This window comes from Portunus trituberculatus, chromosome 17, assembly GCF_017591435.1.
Source record: "Portunus trituberculatus isolate SZX2019 chromosome 17, ASM1759143v1, whole genome shotgun sequence".
NCBI lineage: Eukaryota > Metazoa > Arthropoda > Malacostraca > Decapoda > Portunidae > Portunus > Portunus trituberculatus.
This window is the reverse complement of record NC_059271.1, coordinates 4,217,501-4,225,000: the sequence shown is the minus strand read 5'-3', so window position 1 is coordinate 4,225,000 and position 7,500 is coordinate 4,217,501. Positions and strand designations below refer to the sequence as shown.

General features: G+C 40.7%; 1 protein-coding gene across 1 annotated transcript in view; it reads right to left on the bottom strand.

The window, feature by feature from the left end:
- The window catches only part of LOC123505129 (elongation of very long chain fatty acids protein-like), a 155,880-nt gene that overhangs the window by 115,324 nt on the left and 33,056 nt on the right, over positions 1-7,500 (bottom strand). The window lies entirely within an intron of this gene.

Here is a 7,500-nt window from a genome sequence, read left to right as displayed (position 1 = left end):
CCGTCTTCTTCACTTGGAAATCCGTATCGCTATTTTTTTTTTTTTTTTTTTGTAGTTTGTGTGGCTCAAGGTCAAGAGCTGCCAAGGGAGGAAAGATGATTTTTTTTTTTGCCTGTGGAGGGTTGAGGTTGACATTTCTGTTTGGTTGTTGTGGGGGAAGCCGAGGCGGAGTGATGGGAAGTAAGGTAGCGGGGAATGGGGAGATGGACGGTCTAAGAGTGGAGAACGGATTACAAAGGAAGGGATGACATCTTCACATGAACATGTAATGCATAATAAATGTAATGAAATATGCGATTCATCTTATTTTCTTATCTATTCACTCTTTATCTATATTCGTATGCATTTACTTCTTTGTTTCTTTCTGTCTATACTAAATCAATTTTTTTTTTTTTTTGAGAGAAGTGATTGCTGAAATCTCAGTTACCTTTCTAAGAAGTGAAGTGAAACAGAGCTTCCTAAAACAAGTGTTCATGTTGCAAGGAAAGGCCTCTGTGTATTGCTGTTTTTTTATGAGAGGCTGGCTTGGCTCCAAGCGCCTTCACCGAATAGTCCTTCTGCTGCATCGCCCACCATACGACACGCACTGACGGCGAAACAGACCTCAGCTCATTCCGTCACGTGATTTATTGCAAACACATCCTCAGGCGCGAGCATTAATCTTGATAGGAGCCAGAGCTGGGCTGGTCTCACTGATGCCTCAAACCATGTAAATGATTTCGACATAATGTGCACTGCAGGAAAACAAGACATATAAGATGAAATACTAACATGATATAAATGTAAGTCACCTTCCATTCAGAGGAAAAAAAAGAATAAGATCAATTGCTTTTATCATTTTTGGCTAGTTAAGGAAATGAAAAAAACGAAACATACACTCATCAAGTTTAGCCTTCCAAATGGATATGCTTCATATCTTTTCACGCACATCTATTCATTCCCAAATAAGAGAATGAAACCCCTTGACCGAAGGAACTGGATTTACGTGCGGGAAAAAATGTGTCTGGACGCAACAGTTACAACAACAAGGAGACATTATTGATTTTCTCACACTTTCAATATATTTTTCATACAGAAGTGCTCTAAACATCTATTAAATGCATTTTATATGAGCTGCTGCCTGTGGAGAGAGAGAGAGAGAGAGAGAGAGAGAGAGAGAGAGAGAGAGAGAGAGAGAGAGAGTCATCCTCTAACCCACCCACCCTTCCCCCATCCACTTCCTATCCTCTTTGGTTTCGCTCCTCCTCTGTCCTGGTCCTGCTCGGCGCCGGCGCTCGTCTGGGTTCGCGGAATACCGGCAAGATCAGGCGTCCCGGGGGAGGCATCGAGCGCGGCATCGCCCCGCCCACCTGGCCAAGGCTTTCAGGTCAGGCCGGCGCCGGATTAATGTGTGAAGTGTGTCTAGGCTTCTCGTTTTCTATTTGACAGCCGCCGTCTTATCCCGTCCCCGTTCACCGCCCTCTGTTAAATCTCCTTATTGTCAGTGTCAGTGCTTCGTTGATTCATGCACTACCTCATATCTCATCCATCGTCAATCACTCCCTCCCTCACTCACTCAAGTCTATCTGTACTCTAGACATCAAAAGTTTTTCACCATGATCAATCAACTTTGAATTAAGAATATGGTGGTGCATCAGATAACCGCCTCTATGTTACCCTCCATGCTCCTTCCCCTCCCTGTGCTGCTATAATGTTTCCCTTGACCCTCCATGACCCCAATAACCTTCCTGCGATGAACGGCTACGGGAACTTCTAGTAACATTGAAATAAATTGCTATAAGAGACCTTCACACATCAATCAGAGAGAGAGAGAGAGAGAGAGAGAGAGAGAGAGAGAGAGAGAGAGAGAGAGAGAGAGAACACCTTCATCTAACATGACCTTTATCTTCACAGCTTGAGTTCTTCCTCTGACTGTCTTTTTCATGAGCTTCTCTTATTGATCTCTTTTCGATTTTCTTTTCCACTTCCTGCACTTTCTCTTCTTTTCTGCTGGTCCTCTCTGCGTCACACTGACTCGTATGTTAGCACTTCACACTGTAAGCTCTGTCTGCCTCATTCTTCGCTAGTTTTTATTTTTTTTTTATTTTTCATCCATAGTCATCCTTACTAGTTTTTTCATTTTCTTATTTTTCCTCCTCCTCCTCCTCCTCCTCCTCCTCCTCCTCCTCTCCATCACCACCATCACCTCCTCCCTCTTCCCCTCCCCCCACTCCTCCTCTTCCTTCCCCAGTCAAAGTTCTTCGTCCTTCACGGTGCAAAGAATCCAGAATCGCTTCTCAGCAAGTGGCGGTGACGTTTAGAATCTTCTTGTCCCCAGCCAGACCAACCATTACATTTCGTTCCGCTGCCTCTGCATAAAATATATAAACCTCGGCCTTGCCTACTGACAGCCCATCATCCTCTTCCACTCCGTCTTTACGTACCAAACTTCCTGCCTTAAATCAATTTGCTGAAGTTCAAACAGGGACTGACTTCTATATTCCTGGACGCATAATTCAGCGGTCTAGTCACCAGCCGCCAATCAGGAGTCAATCCGCTAAGGTTCCCATCGATATTTTGTCACCGCTGAAGGCCAGTATTGAGCCTTCCCGTGTGGTATCATGTCGGCCAGAACCTCATCTTCACGCCTCATTCTGTAATTCGTTCTGCGGTTTCTGTGGTTATCGATTGCCCCCTCCTGCTCCTCCCCACTATACACCGATTCGTGACTTGCCTCCACTATAGAGTTGTAACTCTTCCACCTCCAATACCTACAGGAGCTTCCTTAGATCTTCCCTGCCTTTCTCCTTCCTTCTGAGTAACTCAAGCGTTTACATATCGAGTTCCTATCATGACTTATAGTAGTTCTACTTGTATAATACTTTGCTTCCCCGCTTTGCTGTAAGGGTGCAGCAGGTGACTGAGTAGATGTACTGTAATGTAGTTGTTCCCACCGTAAAGGCGATGTCTTGAAACATTGAGGCTTAATCTAGTCTAGAAATTTTTGTATTTTCACTCTATAAATTGCTAAATTATTTAAAAGCACGTCTCAATAAGACGAACATAGCATAAAAGAGACTGTGTTCTACCACAAAGACAGGCAGAAGCGTAAGATGGCCTTCTCAAGACCAAATCAATAAACACCAAAGATTGAAAAATGATAATAATAATAATAATAATAATGACAATGATAATAATTATGATGATGATGATGATAATAATAATAATAATAATAATAATAATAATAATAATAATAATAATAATAATAATAATAACAGTAACAATAAAACAACAACAACAACAACAACAACAACAACAACAACAATAATGATAATGATAATGATAATAATAATAATAATAATAATAATAATAATAATAATAATAATAATAATGATAATGATAATAAAGATAATGATAATAATACTCTCTCTCTCTCTCTCTCTCTCTCTCTCTCTCTCTCTCTCCCTCCCTGGTTCAAACAATACCCATGCATGCGCGCCAGGTACCGTGAAAAATACCTGCAGCGTGAATAAGAGATAGAATCCAAACGATGGTTGTGTTTCTAACCAAGGATACCTTTGAAGACTTTAGTGAGTCCTCGATCGTAATGCCAGTTGAACACTCAGGACTTATCTTCATTGATCTCACATTTATAAAAAAAAGAAATGTGATACTGTTCCATTCATAGATCTGTATTTAGAAACGCTTTACTCTCTCACTTAGACTATTTTCAAAGGCCACAGAGATGATTAGCCAAATTATAAAGGGTATTTCTGTTTTAACAATACAGAAAACTTATTAATCACCCGCGTAAAAACACTTATAAAAGATCGTGCAACTTCAACTACAACCCTTTGAAAGTAGTTGAAGTGCTGATCAGAACTGTCTCAGAATAATATCAGTAATCATAGGCTCGATCTCCTAAGACTACGGAGGAGCGGCACTGGTGGTGAGCGTCGCGTGTCCCGTGGTCCCTGCCTTGACTCATTACCTTTCTCTGTATCTCTCGGCTTTAATTTATTAATGCACAGTACCATTCTCTATCCCCCAGTCTTCTCCCTGCGTCCCTCGTTATCGAACCTCTCTCCTTCCTTCCCTCGCAGTGAATGGAGGGTCTACTGACTTAACTCTTCCCATTGATAAGAGATAAGGGGTGGAGTGGCTGTACACTTGCCTTCCGACTCCTCTTATCACCTCCTGCCACACGTTTCAAGCCTCTCTCCCCTTCCATCCCTACCTCCTCCAACTGGCTCCATGTTGCACCACCCACCGCCGTAACATACCAGCCGTGGCCCTTACCTCCACCACACTACTGCCGCCGCCACAACCAACCGTTCATCTCACTTTTGGCTAATTTATAAGCTCCTTAGTACGTACTCAAGACGAAGCTGGGCTGAGATTGCATATTATACATACTTAAAGGATCAGGCACACACACACACACACACACACACACACACACACACACACACACACACTTCCCGGAACAAGGTACCTACTGGTGACTCACGACCTTTTCTTCCAAGTGTCAGCGATGCATTATGAAATAGATGAGTCCGGGTTACAGCATACTCCGCCCGCTTGCCAGCCCGACCACCCGCCAGGTTGCTGCTACCCCCACGCTGATCACTGCCACCACCACCACCACCACTGTTACTGCCTCCACACCCATCACTGTCTCTCTCACTGCAGGCCACTTAACGTCATTACTGTTTATTATCAGAATCACTTTTGCCACCGTTGTAACATTATCATTAGACAATCAAGTAGAATAAACAACAACAAACGAGTTGCCAATTACGAGGCTGTTTATGATTGCTTACACATTCTGATATAAAGGAAAACTGCAGGAAGAAAGAAGTGAAGAAAAGATACTAATACTATGCTTCTACTACTAGTATTACTACTACTACTACTACTACTACTACTACTACTACTACTATTACTACTAGTACTACTACTACTACTACTACTACTACTACTACTACTACTACTGCTGTTGCTAATGCTGCTGTGCTATTTCTACAACTACTGCTGTTGTTGTTGGTGATGGTATTGCTGTTGCTGTTGCTGTTACAACAACAACAACAACAACAACAATAACTACTACTACTATTATTACTATACTACTACTACTACTACTACTACTACTACTACTACTACTACTACTACTACTGAAACTACTACTACTTTTGCTGCTTCTACTGCTGCTGCTGTTGCACTATTGCTGTTACAATCACACTAGCAACAACAACAATAACAACTACTCTAATGCAAACTCTGGAACTCCCTATCTGCTTCTATATTTCCAACTTCCTTACTTGACTTTATTTAAGAGAGAAGGTTTTAAGACATGTACCCTTTTTTTTGGTTAACTCTCTCGGACCTGCAAGGGGAATGGAAACTAGGTGGGCTTAATTTTTCGTTTTATGTCGACCTTCGCCAGTTTTTCCCTGTTACATAACAACAACAACAACAACAACAACAACTACTACTACTACTACTACTACTACTACTACTACTACTACTACTACTACTACTACTACTACTACTACTGCTGCTGCTGCTGCTGTTGCTGCTACTACTGCTACTACTACAACTACTACTACTGCTACCATTACTTTTGCTACAACATTAATCATTATAGCATTCTCGTCTACATCACTCTCTGCTACTGTCGCTATTATCACTGTTTCTATCACATTCATTACATTGGTCCACTACCATCTTCAGTTTCATATTAATATCAAGACTAGCAGAAGTCTCACCATCACTCCCTTGACCAATTTGTTGTTCCAGCGACTGTAAGCACGAACACCACCAGTACCTTCACCACCAGTATACTCCTCTATCTTTCACCGCCGCTAAGCTATTTAATAAAGTGTGTTCTGTTCCTTGAATTTCTGTCTCAGTAATTCTAAAAAAAAATTATATGTAACATGCCTTGTTAAAGAATGGCAGGTTTGAATCGTATCAGTTTGCCTGAATGACATGGTGTGTAAACAAACTTATGAACTGAATTGAACTGGAATTGAAAATGTATCTATAAATAAATTATAATTGAATTAGAATTGACAAGTTTATAATTTGAATTAAATTGGAATCGACCATTTGTTTTTTTTTTATTTAATTGGAGTTGAGTTGAAATGATTGATTCGCAATTTACATTAAATTGGAATTGAACGGAATTGATACAAATGAATTTATCCCAGCCCTGCAAACAATACATTTGTCAAAAAAGTATCTCTTCAGTACCGGTCACCCCGTGCTAGGATTACTGATATCTGACACTTCCCAGCATCTTCTTGAATCAATTTCAGCACCCCAGGTTAACAAACGCATGATTAGAAGTTGATTCTTCTCTCTGCGTGTTTCATAGTTTTATCCATGTTTTATTCACGATTCAGGAATTTTTCTCTCAAAGTTTCTTACCGTAATAAAGCTTGTTTCTTCTATTCCTTTCATGGCTGATAGGCGAACATAATCATCAACTTGTTCTCGAGTGGATATAACTCTCTCTCTCTCTCTCTCTCTCTCTCTCTCTCTCTCTCTCTCTCTCTCTCTCTCTCTTTTTTTTTTTTCTTATTTAAACATAATTTATACAGAAGAACATGTACCCAAAGGCGCACTGTCGTGTGCTACCTATTCTAAGGGTACTACAATCTATTTCTCTCTCTCTCTCTCTCTCTCTCTCTCTCTCTCTCTCTCTCTCTCTCTCTCTCTCTCTCTCTCTCTCTCTCCTTATATGTCTAATACCTTTTTTTTTCCCTTTCTTGTTCGTGACCTGGTATGCAATTTCAGCTGCTATATTCTTCTTTCGCTAGCATCCACATGACTTAAACATTTTCGTTTGCCAGAAATATATAGCCACAAATTCTATCTTCTATAAACTATCTCACGTTTGTTCATACTTTAGCTAATATAATTAAACCTCCATTTTTCTTCGTGAGCTAGAATCAAAACAATATCAGCAACCAAGTAATTTATCTTATATTTTCGTTTATACTCAACACACGACTAGACAAATTCTGTTTCTCCTCACACAGTTTCTTATATTGAGCATGAAACTATTTTGCTTTATTTTTCTGTTTATCTTTACTACAGTTCCATGACCATTCTGTTTGTGTTAACGTGTGCAGCTTCATGCTTCCACAATGTCCACGGCCCGAGTGTAGGTTGGGCTTCCTCACTCGGGGTAACGGTTTCCTAGCGGGTGGGCTTTGAGATAGGAGGTGCCCCAAAAAGTATCCCCTTTAGCCCATAAATTCCCGTGAAAAGCCCACATGGTATAAATAAAAAGTCACCACTGAGAGTTCCTGTGTGCATCTTTCATTCCGTTTGCTTTTATTCTTCACAATAGTGGAGAGAGGCGATCAGCTACAGTGAAGGGAGAGAAGGTCTACTTTATTACAACATACGCAATCAGGAAATAAAAAAAAAAGGAAGTGAAAGTTAAAATGTGGTTCAGCGTTATTTTGATCGCCCTAGTAAGTTAATGATGTCTGTGTTTCTCTACTGATG